Raw genomic sequence first — 26075 nt, forward strand, 5'->3', positions numbered from 1 at the left:
ATTGAACTTGCCAGAATCATAGAAAAATCCTATGAAGAACCACGAAGAGATAGTTTGGGTGGGAAACCTGTAAAACCCCAACTAACTGAAAATCCTGAAAAAGTATTAATTAAAAATAATATAAACACTCCAAAAAAGAGCTGAGATGGAAATAAACAATCCACTCCCAAAGAAAAAAGATTCCAGTCCAGAGGAAGGTCTCCTCGGCGGAGAGAAAGATCTCCGGACCAAGGACACAAGTCTCCCCAGAGGGAGCCCTCTGAGAAAAGATACAACCTTAGAAATAGGGATAATTTGAAGAAACCTGATAGATATCAAGATATTGATACACGTCCCTCTCGATCTTTTCAGACTTCCTCGCAGAAATCGGAAAGAAGAGGACGGTCAGAACACAGGGAAGAGCACGTCAAGTCCAAAGACAAAGAACCTGCTCAACAAAGTAAAAAGTTACAATTTCCAAGAAAGAAGGTAGCCAGTATTAAAATAATTAAACATGCCGAGGATACTGAGGATACAACTGAAAAACGGAGAGTGGGCCCAGACAATGCTAGACAGCGCAGCAGAAGTGACAATAGCTCGCAAGATCCTGATGAATCATCTGGAGACTGTGGACACGAATGAATACATTCAGGTGGAAACTGCAAATACCAGAGTTAGCAAACCTCATAAAATATACGAAATAACTTTACGTATAGAGGGAGATAAGACCAGGAAAGTAAGGGGTCTCTTTTGGAATAATCTTTCAAAAGGCTATGACATCCTTTTAGCTGAGAAAGACAGGCCACCAGAGTTTGTCAGGGAGTGCCCTCATGGCGAAGAAATGATTATGCCTACCTTCTCAAATCATATTTCTATTCACAAAAAATATACATATGCAAGAAAATGGGCAGTAGCCAAGCTCCTGCATTATATAAAAATCATGTAGGATGGGATGAGGACTCTCCTCCTCACAAAATCCAGTTAAAATGTCAGCCAACTGCACAAAGACAGTACCCAATTAAGCAAGAAGCTAAAAAACAAGTCAGGGAGATCTTAGATCAACTTGAATACCAAGGGGTGATTGAAACATGCACCTCTCAAATGAACAATCCTTTGTTTCCTGTCTCCAAGCCAGACGATTCATATCGTCTAGTTTTGGACTACAGACACCTTAACTCATGTTGCAAGACATTTGCAGTACAAAAATCACACAGTGCAGCACTAATGAATAACATCATGCGCAAAAAATACAAAATGACATTAGACATCTCTAATGGATTCTTTTGTCAAAACATTGCACCTGAAAGCAGGTATTTGACCGCTTTCTCAATAATGGGGTCACAGACAATTTCTGTCGACTCCCACAGGGATTCAAGAACAGCCCAGGATTATTCTCAGCAAGAGTAACAGAGTTACTACAAATATATGATGATGAGGCATTATCTTATGTCGATGACATCTATCTCACAGATGATGACCTGGAGACTCACTTGAAAAGAGTAAACATCATAATACTTGGGTTTGCAGCAGAGGGTTACAAATTTAACTTTAAAAAGTCAAGAATTGCCCATCTAATAGTCCTGTTTTTAGGATATGAATTATCAAGTCAAGGAAAAAGTCTAGCGGACAATTTCTTAGAGAAATGCGCTGTACTCCAAGCACCTAAAACGCTGAAGAACTTACAATCAATACTAGGTTTCCTGAATTTCGGAAGAACATACATTCTAAATTATGCAGAGAGGGTTAAACCTCTCTATGAATTAATAAAACATGATTTCAAACCAATCAATTGGACTCAAAAACACACAGAAATTTTGAGATCATTGCAAGCAGACATGTTAGCTAAAACAAAATTGCAAACTCGCGATAACACACGCAACCTTGTAATCCGAGTCATCCCAGGAAGATGCGGATTCACGTACCTGACCTCTAATGAGGGAGAAAAGGTACCAATAGCTTACAAATCACACTTGTACACAGAAACTGAAATGAAATTCAGTTCTACTGAAAAAATTCTAACTGCGGTTCAGACTGCTGTAGCAAAAGAAAGAGCCCTAGCACAAGGTAAACGAATAATAATCGTTACACCAATACCAGCCCTAGAAGCGGTAACAAAAGCAAGCATTCCAAATGCTAAAGCACTACATCCGAGATGGATACAATGGGTTAATTCTCTTGCTGCAACAGACGTAGTATACGAATTTGATCCTAATTTGAAAACACAAGAATTTCTACAATACGAATATGAATGTCCTCTGCCGACCGAAATCCTGCCTCTAGAACGCTACGGCTATATAATATATATAGACGGATCAGCACAACCCGCAGTTGGGAGTAAACAAGCTTACAGTGCTGCGTGCGCGATTGTTAAAGGTCGTTGGCACGAAGGGAAATTTAGACCATTGGTCACTAAAACCCAATCTCTAGGAGATTGTACAGTTCAGCGAGCTGAACTACTAACATTTAAGATGGCGCTTGAAAATACCGATCGCGAATTCCCCACACTGATAGTGTGCGATTCATATTACTGCATCAAATCTTATAATGAATACTTGCAGAACTGGGTTCAAAACGGTTTCAAAGATGCAAAAGGTGGCACAATCAAGCATAAAACGCTTTGGGAACAAGTAGTTCTGTTACAGAAAGAACTACAAAAGAGTCACGTGATACATACACTGAGTCATCAACGTGATGGCGTTCACGTTGCGGGGAATTCATTGGCTGATGAGGCCGCGAAGGCAGCTGTGCAAACGGCTTCCGTAGCTGCTATCACCCGGTCAAAAACAAAAATAGACAGCGATATCATGCAAGCTGTCAGTGCTACGGTAAAAGATGATATAAAATCACTCCTGAAAGGCTTTCCAGTAAAGTACTCGTACATAACTGATGCGAATAATGTTCCATTTGCTCGAATCCCTGGAGTGGGGGATAGGGCAATTCCAAACATGGAACATAGGTTAGGACTAATTACAGCGGCACACGAAGGGCTGGCTTCTGCACACGCTGGTGTTTCCGCCACAATATCGTTACTAAAACAGAGATATTGGTGGCCACGCATGAGAAAAGAAACTAGGAACTATGTTCTAGAATGTGAAATATGCCAAAGAATGAAAGTATCAACAGTGAAACGACCGGCACAGACGCCCCTTCTAATCTCAGATAAACCATTAGCGTGTGTTTACCTGGACCACTGTGGTTCCTTACAAAGGGATGGCAACTATAAATATATTATGGTCGCAGTGGATTCCTGCACGCGATTCATTTGGATGTGGCCCCAGCGCTCGGTTGACGCCAGAACTGTTATAAAAGATTTGCGAGTCTATATCGGCACATACGCGATTGGCATGCTACATTCTGACCAGGGTCCTGCTTTTAGCTCTCGAGCTTATAAGGAGGCCATGACCAGCATGGGCATTGCATTGCGGTACTCTTGTCCCTTCCATCCTGAGGGAAATGGGATTGTGGAAAGAAAAAACCGAGACATAAAGCAATCTATAACGGCGAGGGTATTAGGTTCGGGTGATGGGTGGGTCCAACATTTAAGAAGTGTCCAACGTAGTCTTAATAATCTGCCAAGAAATTCTCTAAAAGGTTTCAGTCCGTACGAACTATTGTTCGGGACTAGAATGCATATTCAGGATTTAGATAGTCAGACTTCAGTGGTAGAAGAAAAATGCTTTGATATCAAAGATCGTTTGGCTATTTTACAGGACTTAAATGAAACAAGAAAAGGCCTGAGCAACGTAAAGTTAAAACAGCAGCCAACAGCCACTGAAGATAAACCACCTGTCCCAGCAAGGCCTGTCTAAATTCCAAAGATTGGGGATCTGGTCAGAGAGAAGATCGCGGTGAAGAAGGAATTTGGGCCTTCTTACAGAAAAGCAGTACCTGTCTTAGCTGTCAGCGGAACGAGATCAGTTGTACTACCGCCCCTTGCTGGTAAAAAGGAGAACCGAGTTGTATCCATCGACCTGGTAAAACCACAATCATGTGGCCAATAATAAGTAGTAGGCCCAGTGGACTCCCAAGATGTAGCAGAACACCGAAACTTGCGACAATAGAAGAGGTTCAAACTGAGAGACTAATCACACTTGATAAACTTGCAGTGAATAAAAAAGGACTATGCAACAATGCCATGGAACTGGTGCCTCTTGAAACCCAAATTGCAACAGTTCGTCAAGAAACACCAGTCTACAACGATGTAGCCTCAGACTATGCTAATGAAACGAAGAAAATTCCAAAAGCAAATAAAAATCCGGAAGCGATTCCAGCAATTGACAGAACTGCATCTGGCTACTTCATCAATTTCGATAACTTTTCTGAAGATCCAAGCGAGCCTGAAGAAATGCCAACAGCAAAAACTTTTAAAGACAAAGTAACTGAACTTCTACATCAACTCAAAGAAACCTATCTGATTTCTCCATGGATTGAATTTTGGATTGTGTTAGGTGTACTTTTCCTCCTGCTTTGGCTCATCATGGTTCTTTGTTTAGGAAGATTTATTAAGGGAAAATACAGTACAATTGACACATCAAGTCAGAACATCAACTTGGTCCTAAAACCACACAAGTCATCTCACATCGAGAAAAGAGAACTATCATCAGTAAATGTCACAGCCAATCCAGTACCCGGTGGGGTAGCTTGGGACAAAACGGATTACGAAATCTATGGCCCGGTCGAGCTCTTGAAATATCCACACCAGTTCAAGGTTTCATTAAGTGACTTTGTAAAACCGAGTACATTCTCTGATGATTGGGACTTTGAAAGTATTAATGATATGATGTCAGATTTAGTAATGTCAGCAAGATTTACAGAACATGATTACTTACAGGGTTCATCAAATTATGAAGAAATGTATTGTTATAATCACTTTGCACATCACTATTTGCATAAATCTGCTCAGCCTAGAAATGTTTTTAATTATAATCAATGGGAACATTGTGCAACTCCACCAAAAGGTAGTTCGAAGACATTTTACAAGAAATTCCCCTACTTCTCAGGGTTTAAGACAAGTGATGCAGAAATGTTTAATTTCAAATTGTCAAATAAGACAGGGGTAAAAACAATGCTGAAAAACACTAAATTGATCTATTCTGAAACATTTTTTGAAAAATGTACTACATTTGGTTTCGATTTTTGGAAATATAACATTGAAACAAAAATCATCTGGGGTACAAAAGAATGGCAGGTCCAAGGTTTAGAAGCATTATTTAGAGCCTGCATGATCCCAGAACAAATTATATTCTTGAATGACACCATTCAACAGACAACCTGTCTTGGCCTAGCCAAGATAAAAGAATTAAACAAACCGTCTATTCCAAAGCCAACACCTGACAGTAATAGCACTACAGATGTTGAGATAGACGTATCCTATATTTTTAACCAAAACAGAACAAATCCTGATTGGAAAAAATGGTTGATCTGGCCCACAGACACAAATAACTGTCAAAATAGATTCCTGAACAAAATACAGGGGTTCAAGTTGACCAGGCCAGACCCTAGATACTCCCAGAGACGACATCCAGGGATAGTTACAACATACAGTGTAGCAAAACTCTGCCTCGAATGGCTACAGAAATCCACACTGACTGAAATTAAGCAACACTTGACTTTACTTAAAGACGGTGCTGACTTCCGTGATTTCATAATGGGACCACGCAAACAGCATCAAAAATGTTTCATAGCGGCCGGTATATACGCTACTTACAACGAAGCTTGGAAAGTGATGCAAATTAAAACAGCAGAAAAAATACGAGAAATTGATCGTATTAATTTGGAAAAATCATTTTCTGTTATGGACAATGGGTTAATGACTGTCCTCCAGAATATATTCACTGGACAGTATTGTATCTTTTGCTATTGATATAATAGAGCAAGACTTACTAATGTTACAACACGGTCAGTCCCAATTACGTTCTATTGTACAGCTTGGCTGGACGTTGCAAAATCTGCGTTCAGGCTACGTGCCCTGGCGTTTAATCAACACAACGCCATTATTCTCTATCTTTAACCTTACTGATACACAAATCAGTTTGGCACAAAAAGGAGCAGACTATACGATTCTGAGCATCGAAAAACTTGAGAGATTACCATTGACAATGTCAGAAAGACCTGCCATTGAATGGATAATACATGGAATAATCACAATTCCGATAACAACTTTCCAATTTAAATACTGTCAAGAATATATACCAGCGGGCCAGTATGAAAGGTTGGGTAAAGGGTACATTAAGTCATCATGGAAATTGCCTTACACACACACATGTTATAGTGAAAAGAAACATAATGTATTTCTTAGTGGAAAAAATTGTAAACAATCACTAAGCGGTATACTGCTGTGTCAAGGTATTGACCTGCATGGGGCCTGTGAGGGGACTTCAAATAACCTTTCATGTCACCAGCATGGCACACCTGCAACAAGAATAGAGCCATTCTTTAGACGACTTACTAACAGGAGTTATATTCTAATAGTGGACCACAGCTGTTGTGGCATGGTGCCAGGGAAAGCTTATATTGTAAGCGGGAGCTCCATGGTCACTTGCTGTATGCAAGTATTGTATCCAAACAGCACTCCAGACATGGAGGCAAAAATTTGGCCTTCTTTGAATATCTCTTCTATTTGAATTGATACTTTAAGCAGAATAAAGTCTGTCCTTTTACAGACAACGGTGCCCTTGACGTCATCAAAAGAAACGTATGATCTACAAGTTGCAAGGACAACGTCAGAGATACATACCCTTTTATTAACAAATTGCCCCGTGCATTTCGTAGAAATGCTAAGCCAAATCCTAAAAATGTCTGATACCAGTGGTATCCCACATATATTTAAGACAATTTTTTCGGGACTGTTAACTCCCTTCGAAACAGTTCTGGGCATTTTTCCTAATTTTGTCCATTCTGTGTTTGGCGGCCTACCACTTCTGTTGGGACTCGTAGCAGGCATTTTATTTTTGATCCTTCTGCTCCGATATGGCAAGCCAAGTCGCAGACAAGACTCCAGCAACAATGGAAGAAACGATCCTGGCTATACGCTAATCGGGACCGCATAACTAAAGTCCTTGGATTAGCCCGGCTAAGAGATCTGAATATGACCTGGTTTCTTTCATTCAGACCCATCTGGCAGAATTGCATCTTACCTGTGCTTCGATGTATGCTATGCGGAGAAGAATGCGTGTTGGACGTCTGTCTTACACTACCATCAGCAGTACCATTGGATACAGATACTTTGCTAAGTCCAGTAACGGCTCATGCATCGTGTTGTCCCCAGCGGTTACCCATCCTGATGACGGCATTCGTTGAGACTTCGCCACTACGATTAGGCGGTAGTGAAGTACGAGAGGAGAGCAACATCGCTCAGGTACGAACTTCTGTGAGCATTGCTGATCCTGACATCGACGATAGCAATCATGCTCGAGACTGCTCAGTTGCGGCATTTTCGAACTTGATCGAACTTTCACCTGAAGCCGTAGACAACTTTTTTGCGAGTCTGTCTGAAATGATGTTCTCCCCTAAACAAAAAGAATAACTTTTTAAGCAAACAAGCACACAGCGTTCCCTGAACTCTGAATTCGGCCTTCAGCTTTGATAAACAAAAGCTACTGAAAATATTTGGAACTATTTTCTCCCACTGAAAGCAAAATTATTTTTTCTTCGATTCCAAAATATTTACCTTTTTTCGTGGCACTTGTACTCTGCTTAAAGTAGAACTATTCTTAGAGAACAGAGCTTCTATTTTTAGGAACTCTAGAGACAATATATTACCTCAGCCTCTAGCACATTTACAGCAACTGTATTTATATGTGATGGATTGGTCTCGACCTTCTTTTCTGTATTAAGAGCCATTTCATGTGTAAATTTCGCAAATCTTTCAGCTAATCAAATATATGCATCGTTTTAACTGAATGATTACACTGCTTGAAAAACGTACAGTACCAATATCATTTTCGTGTATTTCGCACACACCATTTCAAAAAAAAAAAAAATGTATTTTGGGGTGGGTTGGAATACACATGCACCTTTAAATGTTTTCTATTGCTTAGTTTTAGTAATGATGGACATTAGATCGTGGAGTGGGTATTGTGTTTTTATCCAGGAGCCTAAATCGATGTTACTTTGTTCGGTTATAATCAATAATATCCCTATAACGGCACAGTAATCATATCCATATTCAGTCGTAGCACATGCTGTCATATTAAGCAAGGCTACTTCCCCAGACTCCTAGAAAGCACAACGAGTTCTCTAAGCAAACCAAACCTCCAGCAACCTGGGAAATCCCCCTTGCTTTTGTTTTGATTTCGTCCTAGAACTCCTGTAAAGCACTGTAAGAACGGCCAGTTCTTAGTGACATCTTTATTGACGTCTTATGTCCAACCTTACGTCAAACCCGGCACCTTTCAGGTATAAATATACCAACGTTGCCTTAAGCAAACACACGGTGGTGGTTTTGCAGCAGAGCAGCTATCTACTTGCCCGAGAGCCCAGCTGATGCGAGAGCCCACGGACGCTGCCCCTCCTCCTTGACGCACTGAGAGAGACACTGTCTTTTCTCCCGCCGAGAAATCAAGCTCCGGTGTTTCCAGATACCTTCGCGGGTTACTGGGATATCGAGTCCTGAGAGAGAGATACAAGACCTCCTGCTTTCTATTAACCCAGGTACGGAGCTGACTAAAACCTTAGAGAGAATTCTTGAGTCAGATTCTTGGCAAAACCAACTTAAACTGCTACTTACTTACTCCTTCCCACGTATTAGGCTTAGGTCAGGTACACCGGGGTAGGCGTATTTAGAAGCACCAGTTGAGTACGTTAGTCAATGTATATAAGTATGTATATATTTTATCTATTTTAAAAGTATTTTATGGCTAAGAAACCATATCAATGCTTTTACAGTATTATTTCTTAATCCTCCTTTTACTGTACGCACTTTACTTTACTATGAGTATTGCAATTGTGGCAATTCATTTCTCTTGTATGAGAAAGAAGACTGCTCAATAAATAACAATCTTTTATTGAAACGCCCGTCTCTCTTTTCTCTGCACTCTGGTGAAACTAAGTATGCACACTTGACTGAGTGAAATAGCGGTCTATTGTTTTCACACGACTCTAGAGATACACTCTTATTCTGAGGGAGCAAAGTTGTCATGTTATATGGTTGTCAGAAGCTAATCCCTTCTTGTCTATCCAGGGAGGTTAAACTCCTCCTCGTTTATTCGAGAAAGTTTCTAGTGACATCTGAGCTAGCTGGCAAAAACTTAAGTCTAATATAGTCAGTAGAGACCTAGTCGACTTCAGTCCTACGTCTATACTGCTGAATATATTATTCCAATGCGCAGAGCCTATTGGGAATATAGGAACTACACTACAATCCAGCCTGACACCTGTAAGTTCAAAGGTAAGGAATCTGCGGTTAGATGTCTCTATCAGATAACTTCAACCCAGTGCTTGTATTTTTTAAGAAAAGAAAGTACTAATTAATAACACAGCAATACCAAATACATATCAGGAAAATCCAGTATACAGGGCTGTGATCCTGGTTATGGCTCCCCATTATGGTGCTACATCTGCTGCCTTTCCTCAGGCTAATCCCACCACGATGTTTCCTTAATAGCTTGTCTGTTGAAAATTAGTACGTTTTGGTGAACATTATCTGCGCCATCTTGCCTCTTCCCCTGATGCCACACTTTTGTCGTGCGCGCCCGCCATTTTCTAAGATGCCCCGATCAGAACGAACCCTTTTGCATGCCGCTGGCCCCTGACATAGCCCTTCGCCTTCACTAAGCCTGCACGCTATCCACCCCCTGCTTGCACCTGCCTTGAGTCATAAACCCCTCTTCGGCGCTGCTCTGCCCCAGGCCCTCATCCTGTTCCCAGCGCGACACCTCCCTGCTTTCCTTTCATGATCTCCGGCCCTTAGATGCAAAACCCTTTTTCCCCGTGTGCCCGTTTTGTCTTCCCCGTTCCCAAGCCGACACCCAGCTCTGCCGATACCATCCTTGCCCCTCCCCGTACAATAGAAAGCTTCCCCCATCAAAGAATCCCCGGGTTGATCAAAGCCCCCACCCCATGAGATCCGATCAAACCCCCCACATTCCGTGAATCGGCGGATTATCCAGCTGCGCGATGCTCATCACCTGTTGTGACTAGGGTGGGGACTTCAACTGTAAATGTGTGTGGGAACGGGCCCAAAGGGGAGTTCCGAGAATGTCTTTTCCGTACATCAAAGCTTTAACATGTATGTGTAATCTACAATAAAGTCATAAATGTGTGTATAAGAGGCCAGGCCTCAGGAATACAGTTAGAGCACCTCAGAACGATACCTTCTGTCCGTTTCGTTGTGTTCTCCTCCGGAGAGAATAAAAACCCTTGTTTCCTGCTTTCCAGTCTCCAGCGCCTGCCTCTTCATTGATTTAAATAACTAGAGGGTCACAGAGGCAATACTGCCGGGCAAATATCGATTGTCCCCGACCCGAATGAACTTTTTACAATTGGCGTCCCAAGCGTGGGGCCCATCAGCGACTCGTGGATCCAGTGGGAGAGGTCCCGACGACAGAGTGAACGACTGCAACGATCGGGAGAGCTCTTGCCCAATAGACCCTCGTCTGGCAGCCGATCATCCGAACTTCACTAGTTCCGAACAGACCTCTCTCGAGTGATCTACGGTCCTGACTGGGAACCATCAGGAGTGCCGTGAGAAATACGAGAAAAAGAGGACGATCGGGCGCTGGATTCGGAAGACAAGAAACTGTCCATGCGGTCCGGGTAAGGTCGTGTTACCACGACAAGTTGCGAAAAATTTGCTTGATTGTTTGTTTGTTCAAAAATACTAGTATTGCTCTGTTTATTTTTATTTGGAGATTCACTGTCTGCAAACGGAGAAACAACAGGCTCTCTCTCTCTTTGCAAACAGTGGAGGATAGGTAGGGTAGCAGCCGTGCTTATTTTTTTCTCCCCCACTCAATAATTGCTTGAAACTGAACTGTTGTTCGCAAACTATTGTTTCCTGGAGATTCCCTGTCTGCAAGCAGGGAAGAGACCACCCTTTTTGCAGATAGTGAAAAGGGTAGGTAACGCAGATCTTTGCGGACCTACTCATTCTCCCCATTGTTATTTATTGGTCGTTTGGTTTTATATTTTTTTTGATCCATGAGGTATTCACTGCCTGCAAACAACGTTGAATAGAAATATTCTGTACGGTCTTTGCACCTAGTGATAAGATAGGCAGTGCTGACTTTTTAGTCCCTCGTTACGAGCCGTCATGTCTGTCTTCTCCCCACTGATAAATAGCCTGTTTAGTCCGGACCGCGTATTAGAGGTGGACCATATAGCTCCATTAGAAGGCACCCCTAATAAGGACATGTTCATAAACTATGGGTTAGTCACCATAGCTTATAATAAATTATGGCACAGGTATACCGAAGAGAGTCAAGACAAACAGTGGCCACTGGCAGGATCCTTTGACCTTGATAAAATAGAAACGTTAGAAATAGCCCTTCGAAATAATAAGACAACGCCAATTATGCTCGACAGTCTCGGTATGTGGCGCAGAGAGGCTACGAAACGACAGAGAAAAGACGAGGATAAACCAAGTAGGGAAATATACCGACAGGACAACCCCAGGACACCGCTACCCACAACTTATCCCCCGACACTATGCAAAGGACGACCAGACTTAGGGTCAGACCAATGCGCTTTTTGTAGGTATGTCGGACACTGGAAAGCCCAATGCCCGACTCTACTGAGCGTGAGTAAAGGCAAAGGGCCGACAAGAACGACAGACCGACAGTACGAGAAAAGGCGCGAGACAAAGAAGAACCCGACTTACATAGACAGACCAGACAGAACCACCACGTTTGATTATGCCCGATGGCACAGATTTCGCCAGGAAAATCTCAGCGGCATGCTCACGTTCTCCTAGGTCGGGCAATGTCAAGACGGGAACCCAGCCTCGTTTAAAATTCACAGACGGAAAGAGATAATTATGACCAATAACTGTTTTTATATTTGTCTTGGGTCTTTGTATGTCGATCTTGTACTGTCCCCCGTCTGAGTTTGTGTGTATGTAATGTGCAAATCTGCGTCATCCCTCTACACGTGTTTCCGTGTTACTCGACCTCTGTTAGCAGAAACTTAGCATAAAAGCAACCTGGAAAGAAAGAAATGGTAAAACAAAATCCGTAGACCATTAATGAACTTGAACTTTTAATTTAACACAACAAACAAGGAATAATAACGATAAACTGTAGAAAATGAAAGTCAAACAGAACATTCGCCCCCCCCCCATTCTGGAACCTTCCAAAGTAGGGCAGGGTTACGGCTACGCCCAACCAACGGCAACCCATATAAGGCGAGCCCGGCCGCCAACTCTTGGTCAGGAAATCTTAACGTATGGGGGAGCCGGAGGAGAGGCAGGAGCCCGCAGCCTGAGCATTTGCAGGTAGTCCCGCCACATGTCTCCTTGGCCGGCCGCAACGGGCCTGGAAAGACTAAGGTAGTCCCGCCACATGTCCAGGGGAGAACGAGGCACCTCTTCCTTTTCTCTTCCGTCACAGCCGCAGCAGTCCTGGACGGCGGGATGTCCTGCACGTACCTCCACAACAATTTGTCCAAGTTGGGCTGGGAGGGAGAGGCGACGCGGACGAGCCTCTCCCACCTCCACCGGTAGGAGGTTTCCCAGCCCCCAGCCCGACGCCGAACACCCCCAGTCAGGCGATGGTGCCAATACTTCCACAGCACCGAACGTACAATGGTGGCACCCCAGTACTTGCGCAGCACCGAACGTACAATGGTGGCACCCCAGTACTTGCGCAGCACCGAACGTACAATGGTGGCACTTGGGGAACACCGGATGTGGAGAGGCCTTCATGCGGGGCGATGAAAAGGAGCGGCATGGAGTACACCGGGAGAAGGAGACGAGGCGAACGAGTCTCCCTTGCCCCCAGGTGGGGGCATCACAGCCGCACCCCAGCCGAACGTCCCGCTTTCACAAAACAGGGACCTCTTCCTTTCACTCCGAAGGGTCTCTTCCACTCTTGCAAACTCGACGAGAGTGGCCCCGGTAGGGCCTCAAAATGGCGTCTGGGTCCGCTGGAAGGTGGGCCCCGGCCACTAGAGTAACTTTGACCAGCAATATAACTCGAACATTTGCCCTCTGGAGCACGAGCCCCCATCTCCGACAGCATCTCCGCAGCCTTGAAGATCCTACAAGGGTCCCCGGCGGAACCTTCGGCCTTTGCAGGTTTCCGGTAAGGGACGGCTGCCTTGATCGCCAACGAAACAAACATGACATTGCCACACCTTCTGTTAGCGTGAATTCTAGAACTGCCGAAAAGGACTCTGGTCCAAACTGCCAGTAATGGAAACATTTCCCCCTGATGCTGCTTCCGGACTGAGCCGGCCCCGCCCAAAATGGCGCTGGTATCAATCGGAACTTACGAACACCTCGTGGTGTTCCTTCGCACTAATATAAACTTGATGTTCTGAGATTTTATATGATCCTTTGTACACTTGGCTAGAAAAGACAAGGAGAACTTACTCGACGAACAGTATGAAAAGATTCCCGTTACAAATGTTGATTACGAATGTACAATGTATTATATTTTTATAACTGATGTAAACCCCATTTACGACGCACACGTACGGTATGCATATAGGAAATCTGATTACAACTGTTATGATTATGCTTCTAAATTATGAAAATATATGCCCCCGAACCCCCAGCCAATTAATAGACGTTTTAGTCTCTTACAAATGAATGAGTAAAACTTTCCGATGTTTTTATTGCTGCAAACGACACCCCCCACTGTACGCACTTTAGCCATTGCCACGACCGGCCAAATACGACCGCACCCTCATAATCCATATGCTGAAATGATTTTGCAAAATAAAGTCTTTGAAACTATGGACGGGTATTGCATGCTTTATTTTAAAAAAATATGGGATGGGTGGGAAAGTTCTTTTCTGTGCACCCTACTCTGCTCTCTCTTTAAGGTTAAAAGAAGATGGTTGCCCAGCCCTGGAGGACGGATCGGATCGACAACACGACACTCCGCCTTCAAGGTACGCGACTGACTCATGAACTCTCGCGTAGAGGAAGACCTTGACTTCCAAGGATGGGTAAAACGAATGGTGTAAATGAGGGAATGTAAAAGGAGGGTGAAATGAAATAATGTAAATATTATAAAGTACAACGTTCCAAAGTAGCAGGGACCGAAGAACCGAAGAACCTTAGAACGCCACAGCGTTGAAAGAGGTTTAAGGACCCCGATAGTGAGATACATCCTTTGACTAGATACCTCGCACTAGGCACCTCTGGTTTCCTTTTTATGTTTCCCCGCACACGCCCTACATGAACACACTACCCCCCCCCGACTCCAGAAACCATATCCCCGGGGACCCTGCCCCAAGGAGGAAAGACGAGTAAGAGGTAAGTAAAGGACTTATGAATCCATGTATTTGAATGCGCGCGAATGCTGTCTCCCCCACCCCCCCCCCTTTTTTTCCTCCTTCTGCAGGTTACATCAGAGATTATAGCCGAGGTGTGGCGAAGATCTGAAGCCTTGCCACGTCTAATACACGAAGCGGACTAGCGCCGCAAGGTGGTGTCTAAGCACGCCTGCAGACTACTCACGTACCGAACAAACCCGAAAAATTAGCACAACCTGATAAAAAGTGATCACCCTTAAACCAGACCGGACGAATGAACCCATGTCACGTATGATGCGAAACTATGAGGGAATGTGTGTGTGTGTGACTGAGGCGTTGGCCCAACTGGTCGAAGGACCGAGAATGCGAGAAAGTGCGACAACATGGTACCTCCTTTCTTCTTTCCTTTTTCTCAAGGCACGTCCCCTCTACCCTGTCTAATGCTCAAACTGCATGATTACAAGATTCTAACGCAGACTCGTGAATGCCCTTTACTGTGTAATGCACTAAATAGCCTTTCTTGAATACACTGCCACCCTCTCTGTTGCACGTGTACTATTTAGCCTGCCGTTGCACTCTCTCTCTTCCTCTATTTTTGCACTCCCACTCTTCCGAGTGGTTAGCCCCGAAATTGGCAGACTGCCACCCCTAGCACCCCACCTAATTGGCTTCAAGTACCGTCAGTATTTGCACAAAAACTTGTCTTTAATACAATCACCCTGAGACCGCGTCATTACCTCTCCTTTTCCGCTAGAAGTCAATGAACCCAGGTTGGGCCGTAAGGGAAAGGACAGGTAAAACGACAGAGGTTCCCTAATCTGACCCGAAAATAAGGGAACTACATGTCAACGGCTCCTATAGTATAATACAAGGACCTCAGAATACGCGACCCTCCCCTCCCCGAATTGTCGCAATACCCAAACCGGAAAAATGACCACCCCCGTTACCTCCCCTGTATATGTCCCTGGTTGTTTCCCATAAAACCCCTGTCCTTCCTAATTAAGTAATCGGGCTGTAAAAGGTTACGTAGGACCCAGAATGATGTTTTACAAGGTTAACAGACTAGTTCAAGGTAAAGAAATCATCGAAATGAACCCCGCAGTAGTTGCAAAACAGGATGCACCGATAGAAAGGAAATGTTTAGCCATGTTCGTCTCTCAGCAAAATACCTGTGTAGTACCATGTTGACGACTCACTGCACCCTTTTGTAAATGTAAAACTCTAGAGAACGGCATATCTTCGCCAGATTTGTCTCACAAGGGTGGGTTACCATCAGATGAACTGCCATGCCTGTAATAAATAATTATGAAGGAAAGTCATAGTAAATCCAACAGAACCCGTCACCGGTCATTCATATGCCAGTTGTGAACACTAAAATAACGGGCATTTTTCATTCTTTGCCTGGAGCTGGGAGAGAAATAGACTTTTTGATTATCTTCATCTGCAAATTTTCTAAAGACTGTCTTTTCAAACTTGTTTAAGGGTACCGCTGTTGGAGGAGAAAAGGACCGGATGTGGGAGCACGAGGCCCGACTGCAGACTAAGGAACACCTGCGACATTAGCCAAGGCGAGACCACGACTGAAAAGAGCTGCAGGACGAGGCACTGTTTTCGACAACATGAGAAGAAAGGGTCGACCTGATGCCCCTGCTCGATGTCCAATGCCTGTCGACAAGTCCCCGCTCTCTGAATTCGGTCACACGCCCGCCTATTTGAAGTCTCTCGTTCCCCTAGTTTGTTCCTAATTTGGCCTTGCTCCATCCCCCTTTCCCTCTGACCTACCCTATGGACTGTTTTGTACGCTCTTCTTCCATCCGAACTTTCTGACAATCACCTCAAAGGACACAGGGCGAAAAGGACCTTTCCGACCAGAAACGCGAGGAAAGGGTCGTGCCCTGCAACGCAGAACTTAGAACAGAGCTGGACTTGTAGCTCCACCGCCGGTGCTCAACAGCGCCAACGAAAGACCACAAAGAACAATGAGAACTCGTAAAACTTCGAACATTTGACATCCTCAATCACCGTTTTTTTATGCCTCATTTCTCTCCCAGCCGCCATTGTATTGATCCTGCTCCAATCCGAATCTGAAATATGTATTAACCTGCCAGTTCACGTTATGATATGTACTTGCTGCTCGCCGTTTTTGTATTACATTCCTATGACTTTCCTGCTGAACAAGTTTATCAAAGTTTATCAAATAGGCCCGCCTCCTGAAAACTAGAAAAGTTAAAATGTATCGTTTACAACTCTTTTTATCTAGGGTTCCTACCATTTTCCTTCTCATGCCCACCACAATAGAACCGAGTAGAAAATGAACCAGCAAGATGTCTTGAATATGTTAAAGGGAGGACTGTTGAAAATTAGTACGTTTTGGTGAACATTATCTGCGCCATCTTGCCTCTTCCCCTGATGCCACACTTTTGTCGTGCGCGCCCGCCATTTTCTAAGATGCCCCGATCAGAACGAACCCTTTTGCATGCCGCTGGCCCCTGACATAGCCCTTCGCCTTCACTAAGCCTGCACGCTATCCACCCCCTGCTTGCACCTGCCTTGAGTCATAAACCCCTCTTCGGCGCTGCTCTGCCCCAGGCCCTCATCCTGTTCCCAGCGCGACACCTCCCTGCTTTCCTTTCATGATCTCCGGCCCTTAGATGCAAAACCCTTTTTCCCCGTGTGCCCGTTTTGTCTTCCCCGTTCCCAAGCCGACACCCAGCTCTGCCGATACCATCCTTGCCCCTCCCCGTACAATAGAAAGCTTCCCCCATCAAAGAATCCCCGGGTTGATCAAAGCCCCCACCCCATGAGATCCGATCAAACCCCCCACATTCCGTGAATCGGCGGATTATCCAGCTGCGCGATGCTCATCACCTGTTGTGACTAGGGTGGGGACTTCAACTGTAAATGTGTGTGGGAACGGGCCCAAAGGGGAGTTCCGAGAATGTCTTTTCCGTACATCAAAGCTTTAACATGTATGTGTAATCTACAATAAAGTCATAAATGTGTGTATAAGAGGCCAGGCCTCAGGAATACAGTTAGAGCACCTCAGAACGATACCTTCTGTCCGTTTCGTTGTGTTCTCCTCCGGAGAGAATAAAAACCCTTGTTTCCTGCTTTCCAGTCTCCAGCGCCTGCCTCTTCATTGATTTAAATAACTAGAGGGTCACAGAGGCAATACTGCCGGGCAAATATCGATTGTCCCCGACCCGAATGAACTTTTTACATGTCCCACCAGCAGTTAGGGCAGTAGCAAGAATCATGTTCAGGAGTAGTAATAATTATATCCACCCAAGTCAAAGGCGCAGTCAGTTCTCCATCCTCTATATTCTTACCGCCAGGGATGTAGTGGGCAATGCATTTAGTCTATTGTGCTCCATCCAAGCAAATTTAGTGGCCACAGGCAGAGGAATGAATCAAATAAAAACAGCCGCGGGGGCCGGGCCGCCAAGGAGGCCAGACTCAGCCTACATCTTGATACATGCAGCCACCCGGCTCAGTTCAGAGGAGAGCAGCAGCGCTAGCACTTTACAGCTCCGTCCAGCCACAGGCTGAGAGTTAGCCTCAAATTGTCTATTTGGCTGACTTATGTTCAGGTCCTGACTGGACCTGCGCAATTACCACGGCAGTAGTAGCCCCAATCAGACCGGCACAGTCGCCATGCCAGTTGTAGTGCCGAACAGGCTGGTGCCTTCGCTATGGAAGCTGTAGCTCTGAGTAGTCAGGCCGTATCAAAGGAACTATTGCAAAGTATGTAGAAGTATCAAAACAATTGAGTAAGAAAGAAATGTGGCACAAGAGGCATCCAATACCAATTTATAAAAATAGATCTTATTTTTATGAGTTTTTTAGACACCAAAATTAACAAAATTTGCTGGAGGTTTCATAAGATATGAAGTTTTATGCAAATTAGAAATCACTGCTTTTCACTCAGAATGCAAACAAGCAACCTTACCACAGTCAGCAGTTACTTAAGAACTTTTGACAAGTTACGTAAAGTTGTGTTCAGCCACTCTGGCCTGCTTTGGATGACCAACTTCAGCCTGCTTTGGGTGACCAACTCTGGCAGAGAGAAAGTCAAGGGGCCCAGTAAGGCATAGCAGGCCAGTTACCTCGCAGTTAGTGCCGTCTCCAGTCCATTTCCAGGCTATATGGGTCAACCGCCATAGACATCAATGGAATAGTCCCGATGCAAGGGATACAGAATGCTGACCCAGTCAAGAGTTGCCCTCCTGGGCCCACCCCTTGGACCATGAACACAGTGGGGCAACTTTAACCACAGAGGCCAATGTCCCTCAAAGTCCAGGTGAAGTCCAACCAAAGAACAGTTACCACTGGTCTACTGGTCTCCCGTCACAGTGAAACCAGCAGTTCCCGGCAGCTAGTGTCTGTCTTGGATTCCCAAATTGCACTTTGACGACTCTCCCAGGTCCAGCAGACTTGGGTGCAAATTTTGAGTATCAGGGTTCAATCTCCTCGGCTGCACTTTGATGGGCAGTGGAGAACAAGCAGTTGTGGCCCTGGGGCTGTAACAGGAAGTCAGGCAACTAACTCTTGGAGTTCACTTGTTCTGTGTTGGCTTAAGAGATGACTTTCCCTTGAGCAGGGCACCACAGGCACAGCCTTCTCCTTGCCAGCCCAGAAGCAGCAGGTGCAGGCCACTCCTTAGTACAGCCTCTCTTTGCCAGGTCCAGGAAAGAGCATGGTAGTCTTTCTTCAGTTGCCTCTCTAGTACAGACATGATCTGAGGGCTGGGTGCCAGGGTTGTCACTTTTATGCACATAGCTTGCCCTGGAGATGGGGTGACTACTAGCCAATGGGCTCCCAGGTCCCCTCCGCCTGATGACTTGCTGCAATGTGACACCTGGCTATCCCAGATTGCTTTGTTCTACAAACTCCTAAGATGGCAGGACCCTTATCTGGTGTGTAGAGCTTTGCTAGCCAAACCTAGAGGTGTCGCTACTTGAGGGCTGCATGTTTACAGAAAACTGGTTTAACAAGAGTTTTCTCCTCTGTCCCCAATGCTAACCTCTCTACTAGAACAAAAGAGCAGCCCCTCTTGTGAGCGCCACCATTTACCCTTCAAAGGAGGTTTCTCCTTTGAATTTTACCTTTTGTGCTCACGCCTCATGTGACTTCCTGTCAGGGAAAGGTAACACCTTTTCCAATGGCAGGCCTCTATTGTGTCCGTCCTGTGAGTCGTTCACACTTCTTAGTAGGGCAGAAAGCTGACTTGTGGCCAGCACCTGAGGATGGCCACTGGAAAACGTGGGCTACAGAGTAGCAAGTTTCGAAAGTTGCTTTTTACTCATAAGTTACATTAAGCGTGACTTGGGCATCAAGTCGGATTTAGGGTAATGATTTTTTTGATACCTTAAAGTACCACTTTTAGTAGTCCCATTCAGGAGTTAGCACAGCTGAGCTGTCAGCGTTTAACCCTGTACTCGCCAATGGTACCAGTAGCCTTTACACAGTAAAAATGACAATTTGGGGGATTTACAGTTAGGACAGACAACTACATTTGCATCTTTTTAATATACAGCACCCTGCCTTAGGCCTCGACAGGCCTACCTTAGGTGTGATTCATATACTTAAAAAGGGAGGTCTGGACTTTGGAATTGGTTTAATTGGCAAAGTTGAGCTAGCAGTTTAAAACTGTTTTACTAGCCTCCAGTGCCAGCCTGGAAGACGTGTTTTACTTTGTCACACTCAGGGTGGCACAATAAGTGCTGCAGCCCATGAGGGACTCTTTAAATACAGGTTCTGAGTACCCATGCTACTATAAACTATGGGGTTTATAAGTAAGTTACCTTTTGACAACTGGGTATAAGCCAATTAAACGTACACTTTTGAGGGTCCGAGCACTGGCACAGAGGTCTTGTTAGCAGGCTTTAGTGCACTCTGAGTCGAAAAAACAGCAGCATCAGTCCAAAACTTTGGGGTGATCATGCAAGAAGAGCATTTCCTTACAGTTGCACTGCATAGTGCTGTATTTAGATCCTCAAAAGCCTTTTGAAATTACGTAATCCAAATCACTTTCTTTTTTTTGTTTGAATATGTTTTATTAGTTTTCCAACAATTATCATCTATACAATACACTTTTAAGGCAGTGAGTAAAGGAAAATGTTATACATAGTTCGTCTCAGTCCATAACAACAATTCTAATCTATGATAGTAGATAATAAGTTCCTGTCACATCACAGAGCTTCGATACAGTCGGTGGATTACACGAGAGGTGTTGAACTCTGTGGCAAGTGTGTTGCTGTATGACTTTAGGTGCATCGTAAGCCAAGGCATAGGGGTGCAGGTAGTGGGCGGCATGTTCTTGCGCCCATGTGTCTATCCCTGGTCCTTTCCGTCGGATAATGTGTGAGATATACCCCTTCGCGGGAGCGCCATGCATTTGGTCCGGAGTAAACAATTGTATGGATCCAATACCACATTTTCAACATTTTAACAAAGGCGTCGGGGGGGAAAACTGACATGTCCCCCGAACTGAACTAGTGATGGAAGGATAGGGAAAAGAGGGGGGGGACAAGTCTTAAAGGAGAAGGATGAGAATGGCAGGACAGTGTAGTGGGAGGAGTGTCAATGCATTTCCATGGAGGTGCTGGGTCGGTGGGATGACAGTGGCTCGGGGTGACTGTGGTCACGAGGAGGGCTAGCTCATTTTGCGGAGGGAGTGGGAGGGGGGGGGGAAAGGTCCGGTATTGCCCGATGGGCATCAGAGCGTTAGTGCCGGTGCAGTGGGGGATTCTAGGGCGCCTTCGCGGCACAGCTACGCAGCAGCATCTCGTCTCTCAGGCATGTGTTGGGACTTCCCTTCGACCCTGGCAGTAAGGTGGTAGTGGGAGCATAATGTGTTTCTTCCTAGTCATCGTCAGGTGTCGACCCAGGGAGGGGCACCATTAAATGACTCCCTGATCCAGGCTCCCCTGTTGGAAGGATTGCAAGGTTTCATCCCAGAGTTGCGCAATGGGGAATTTTCTCAGTCCCGCCGTCTCCTCCCTGCGCAGTGTGAGACCCTCCGCTCTCGCCCAGTTGTCAAAGGAGGTGTACCAGTGTTTGACTTGTGGGGGTCTATCATTTTTCCACAGTTTAGTGAGCAAGCGCTTGGCCATGATGAGGCCCAGGTCTCGGAACCTGGTTGGTACCTTGTTGAGTTTGGTCCTTTTGTACAGGCCCAAGAGACACACTTCCCATGTGTGCGGCAGGTCGTCACCGGTGCTCCGCTTCAATAGGGCAGTCACCATTTTCCAATATGGTGATATAGCGGGGCAGGCCCAAAGCATGTGCAGGAGAACTGCACCAACCAGGGAGCATCTGGGGCACGCGGAGGTGGTAGTCGAGAAGTATTTATTGATCTTGTCCGGCGACAAATATGCGCGATGTAATATGTAAAATTGCATGATTTTAAAACGTGAGTTGCGTGGGACATTGACCGGGCCGCCCAGTACCACAGCCCACTTCTTGTCCGTCCATACCCCCTTCCTCTATCCTCCGCCCACTCATCCCGGAGTTGTTGTGTGGATCGCTGTGTGTGTATTAGGAGGACTTGGGTCAGTCAGTGGACCACGTGGGAGCCGTTGCCCATGACATGGAGGTATTGCAGAAAGTGGTTCGTCTGTGGTTCGTCGGTCAAGTCTCCCCAGGGGCACGCCAGCGTGCGTATGATAGACGCGTGAAGGAGAAACTGTCCGGCCGGCAGTCCAGTGTCCCCAGCCAGAGTCCCAAAGGGAAGTAGGGTGCCTTCAGCATATAGATCCCCTAGCGTCTCCACTCCCGCCCCCACCCACCCGTCCAACATTGCTTCTGTTAGTACTCCTCCATCTCTGGGTGTGCCCAGCTGCGGAAGCGCCGGGGCATAGGGCCTCACTCCACATGTCAATTTTAAGCAGCGCAGGAAGCATCTGCGAGCCACGGCCACCTGAATTCGCGTTGGAAGTGGGTTCTTGGTCAAAGGGTGGAACAGTGTGCACACCTGCGTGTGTGTGTAGGTTACAGCATCTGTGGTGGTGTCATCTAAGTTCCTGCCACTTAACCATCCCGTTACCCATTGCATCTGAGCCGCCAGGTAATATAGTTCCAAGTTGGGAACCGCAAGGCCCCCAGCCTCCGTAGGCACATAGAGTTTCATCAAAGCCACACGGGGCCTCCCCGAGTTCCAGATGAGGTTCCAAATCAATGTCTCCAGTTCCCGAAATATCCGGGTCGGAACATATAGCGGGATGTTGGCAAAGTAGTATAATAGTCTTGGCAGGACTATCATTTTAGTCAGTGTGACTCGGCTGGGCACGTTTAAGGGGAGGGTCTTCCAGAATGTCATCTGTGCTCGCAAGGAGGAGATAGCTCTGATCAGGTTCCCCTCTAGTATGTCAGGCGGGGTTCTATAGATATGTATGCCGAGATACCTGAATGTCGTGGGGTGCCAAGTAAGTCTCCCACTATTTATGCAGATGTCACACTCCTGTGTGTCTGGGCTGAAGGAGTACGCCCCTGACTTCGCCCAGTTGACTTTAAGTCCCGACATGGCTTCAAAGGTCCGAAAGGTATCCGACAAGGACGGCGGGAGACAGGTCAGGTCTCTAACATACAGGAGCAAATCGTCCGCATAGAGCGAGACTGCATGCAGGCCATCCGCCAGTGGGATCCACCACTCCTCTCCCCGTGCCCGTAGCAACTCTGCGAAAGGTTCCATCGCCAATGAAAAGAGCAATGGGGACAGAGGACATCCCTGTCTGGTCCCTCTTTGCACCCGAATTGCATCAGACAGTAGCCCGCCCGTGCGCACACGCACAGTCGGCCTCTGGTAGAGGAGCCTCACCATATCAATATAGTTGTCTCCAAGGTCATATTTTTCCAGTGTCGCTCTGATGTAGGGCCACTCAACAGAGTCGAAGGCTTTCTCAAGGTCCAAGACGAGGCATCCCGATCGGGGCCAGTTGTGGGTGGCATATGTTTGTATTTTGAACAATCTACGGATGTTGCGGGAGGTGCTGCGCGCAGGTACAAAGCCATTTTGGTCATGGTGCACAAGGGTTGGGACTAGGGGAACCAGACGTTGAGCCAGAGTAGAAGCAAGTATTTTGTGGTCGGTGTTTCGTAGGGCCAGCGGCCGATAAGAGCCCATACGCATGCTGTCTCTGCCTGGTTTTAGGAGGGAAATAAGCGTGGCTTCGTTGAGTGTGAGAGGGAGAGCAGAATCGTCAATGGCCGCCGCATACATCTTCAGCAATTCTGGGATCAGAATATCTGAGCAAGCCTTATAATATTCGGCCGGCAACCCGTCTGGACCCGGGGACTTGCCATTCGATAAGGCAAAAATGGTGGCACGCAGTTCGTCGGCCGTGAGCGGTGCACCCAGATCGTCCCGCTGCGCAGCTGTTTTCCTGTCTGATGAGCCAGGCCAATAGTTTGCCGGGCTTATCACCAAGGTGGTGCGTACGTGCCGAGTGGGCCGCGTAATTGACATGACGCAGACGCTCCAGTAGCCTCTCGTGCTCAGCGTGTGCCACGTGTAGTGATTCATCTACTCCACCTATCGCCTCCTGTTCCCGCCGAAGTAGATCAGACTCTATGCGCGTCAGGTCCCTCTCCAGTTGCTTCTGTATGTGCCCCTGTGTACCCAGACAGTGTCCCCTGAGCACCACCTTGAAGGCGTCCCACTCAATCTGGGGGGAGGACGCCGTGCCGGTGTTCTCCTCAAAGTACTGCGCCGTTTGCGTGGAAAGGGAGTCGCGGAAGGGGGCGTCCAGAAGCAGGGCTGGCTGCAATCTCCAGGTGGGCACAGGCGGGTGCGGGCACGTCCATGCAATGTTCAGAATGTGTGGGTTATGGTCGGAGTGGGTGCGACCCATGTAGTACGTGTCTGTCACCAGGGGGAGAAGTTCTGTGGATATCATATATCTGTCCAGTCGCACATGTAAATTGTGTGCCCCTGAGTAGTAGGAGTAGGTTTTGGAGGATGGGTTGTGGGTGCGCCAGGCATCATGTAATCCCCATTGTAGTGCCCAACTGGTGAGTGCTTTCATATCTCCGTGTGTTGCCGTGCCGACAGCGGGTGGGTAGGAGCGGTCTAGCGTGGCATCAAGTATATAATTGTAATCGCCACCCAATATCCAAGGTATGCCGTGCCAAGGCGACAGTGTTGTGGACAGCTGCGCTAAAAAATCTTCTTGTTCTGTGTTAGGAGAATATATGGAGGCTAGGACCACCGGCTGACCGTCCAGTTTACCCCGTATTATCACGAATCTGCCCCCGGGATCTATGTGTGTGTGCGAGGCCGTGAAAGGGGTCCCGGGTCTCACCCACAAGAGTGCTCCACGAGCATAAGAGGAATGTTCAGTGGCATAGAGTTGTCCGCGCCATCTGCGGCGCAGCGCCAGCGCTTCTGCCTTATTCAAATGTGTCTCTTGGAGCAGGGCGATGTGGACCTGGTGACGCTTGAGGTAGGAGTGAATCTGATACCTACGCGATGGCGTGTGCATGCCCCTAACATTCCAGGTGCATATATTTATCGCAGTCATTTAACCATAATAGGTATTCCCCACATTTGTCTCCCTCTGCCCCTCCGCTCCAGGAGCCCGCCCCCAGGACCTCCATACATTTCCACTAATCTCCCACAAAGACATCCTCGTTGATACTAGTTGAAATTATCCATAACACAGGGGGGTTGGGGGGTAGAAAGCATAACAAACCACAAAGGGTTAAACCAATAAAAAATGCCAAAAGGTCGGTTGCCAAAAATGCCGCCGTCCAAACTCTCTAGTGAGATTAATAACTTTTCAGTTCAGGGGGGCGCTATACAAAAGGCACAGTCATGGCTTCAGAGCAAAACGATCAGTGGAGAAGACATCGCCCCTCCACGGGCCCTGGGAGGCTAGTAATGTCCAGCAAAGAAACATGGTAGTCTGTTCTGGCATGATCTTTCCCATGCGTGTGCTCCCGTAGAGCCAGCCATAGTTGAATAAATGGTGTAGGCTTGTATCACACACCTGCAGTCAGATCGCCAAGAGTCAAAGCTTAGCAGGTGTCGGCAGCCGGGGATCAACCCCAGTGGGGCATCGCTCCCCCAAACAAGTGTCAAGAGTAGTACTCACTGTGTCTCTTGTCTGCAGTTGGAGGACGCATCAGGGGTCCCGCCCTGGGCGTTCAACCGTCCACAATCCCGTCGGGGCATCCGTTTGACTGGCGGTCTGAGCGACATTATCGTTCAGGCGCACCCTGCTGAGGACCAATGGTGTTCGTTAATTATACAAATCCGCTGTCTGTGGTGTTACATCCGGCCGCTCTATGGATTGCTGAGAATCTGGTAAACCGTATATAGCTTCATCATCACTCGGGAAAGCCCGGGGACTGGTGACCATTGCAGAGTCCGATGTTGGTGGGCCGCTGATTTCCGTCACTTTTCGGAGGGCATCTTGCTGTTCCTGTAGGACAAGTTCCACAGGTGGGGAGTGTGTATCTGATCTTTGCGATTGATGAGTTGAGGGTGTTCTGCGTCTACGGCGACGCCGCAGTCCCCGGGTGCGTGCCGTGGTCGTGGATCCCTGCGCACGCCTGGGCGTTGTATCGACACCTCTGTCCAGCCAAGCCTCAGTTTCCTCCGGGTTGGTGAAGAAGTCCGTTTTGTCTTGTGCTACGACCCTTAGTTTGGCGGGGAAGAGGAGGGAGTACTTAAGTCC

General features: G+C 46.5%; 1 long non-coding RNA gene across 1 annotated transcript in view; it reads right to left on the minus strand.

Annotated features, from left to right (window-relative positions):
• The window catches only part of LOC144826043 (uncharacterized), a 766049-nt gene that overhangs the window by 365712 nt on the left and 374262 nt on the right, over positions 1–26075 (minus strand). The window lies entirely within an intron of this gene.

The sequence above is a fragment of the Lissotriton helveticus genome, chromosome 1_1, assembly GCF_964261635.1.
Source record: "Lissotriton helveticus chromosome 1_1, aLisHel1.1, whole genome shotgun sequence".
Lineage (NCBI taxonomy): Eukaryota > Metazoa > Chordata > Amphibia > Caudata > Salamandridae > Lissotriton > Lissotriton helveticus.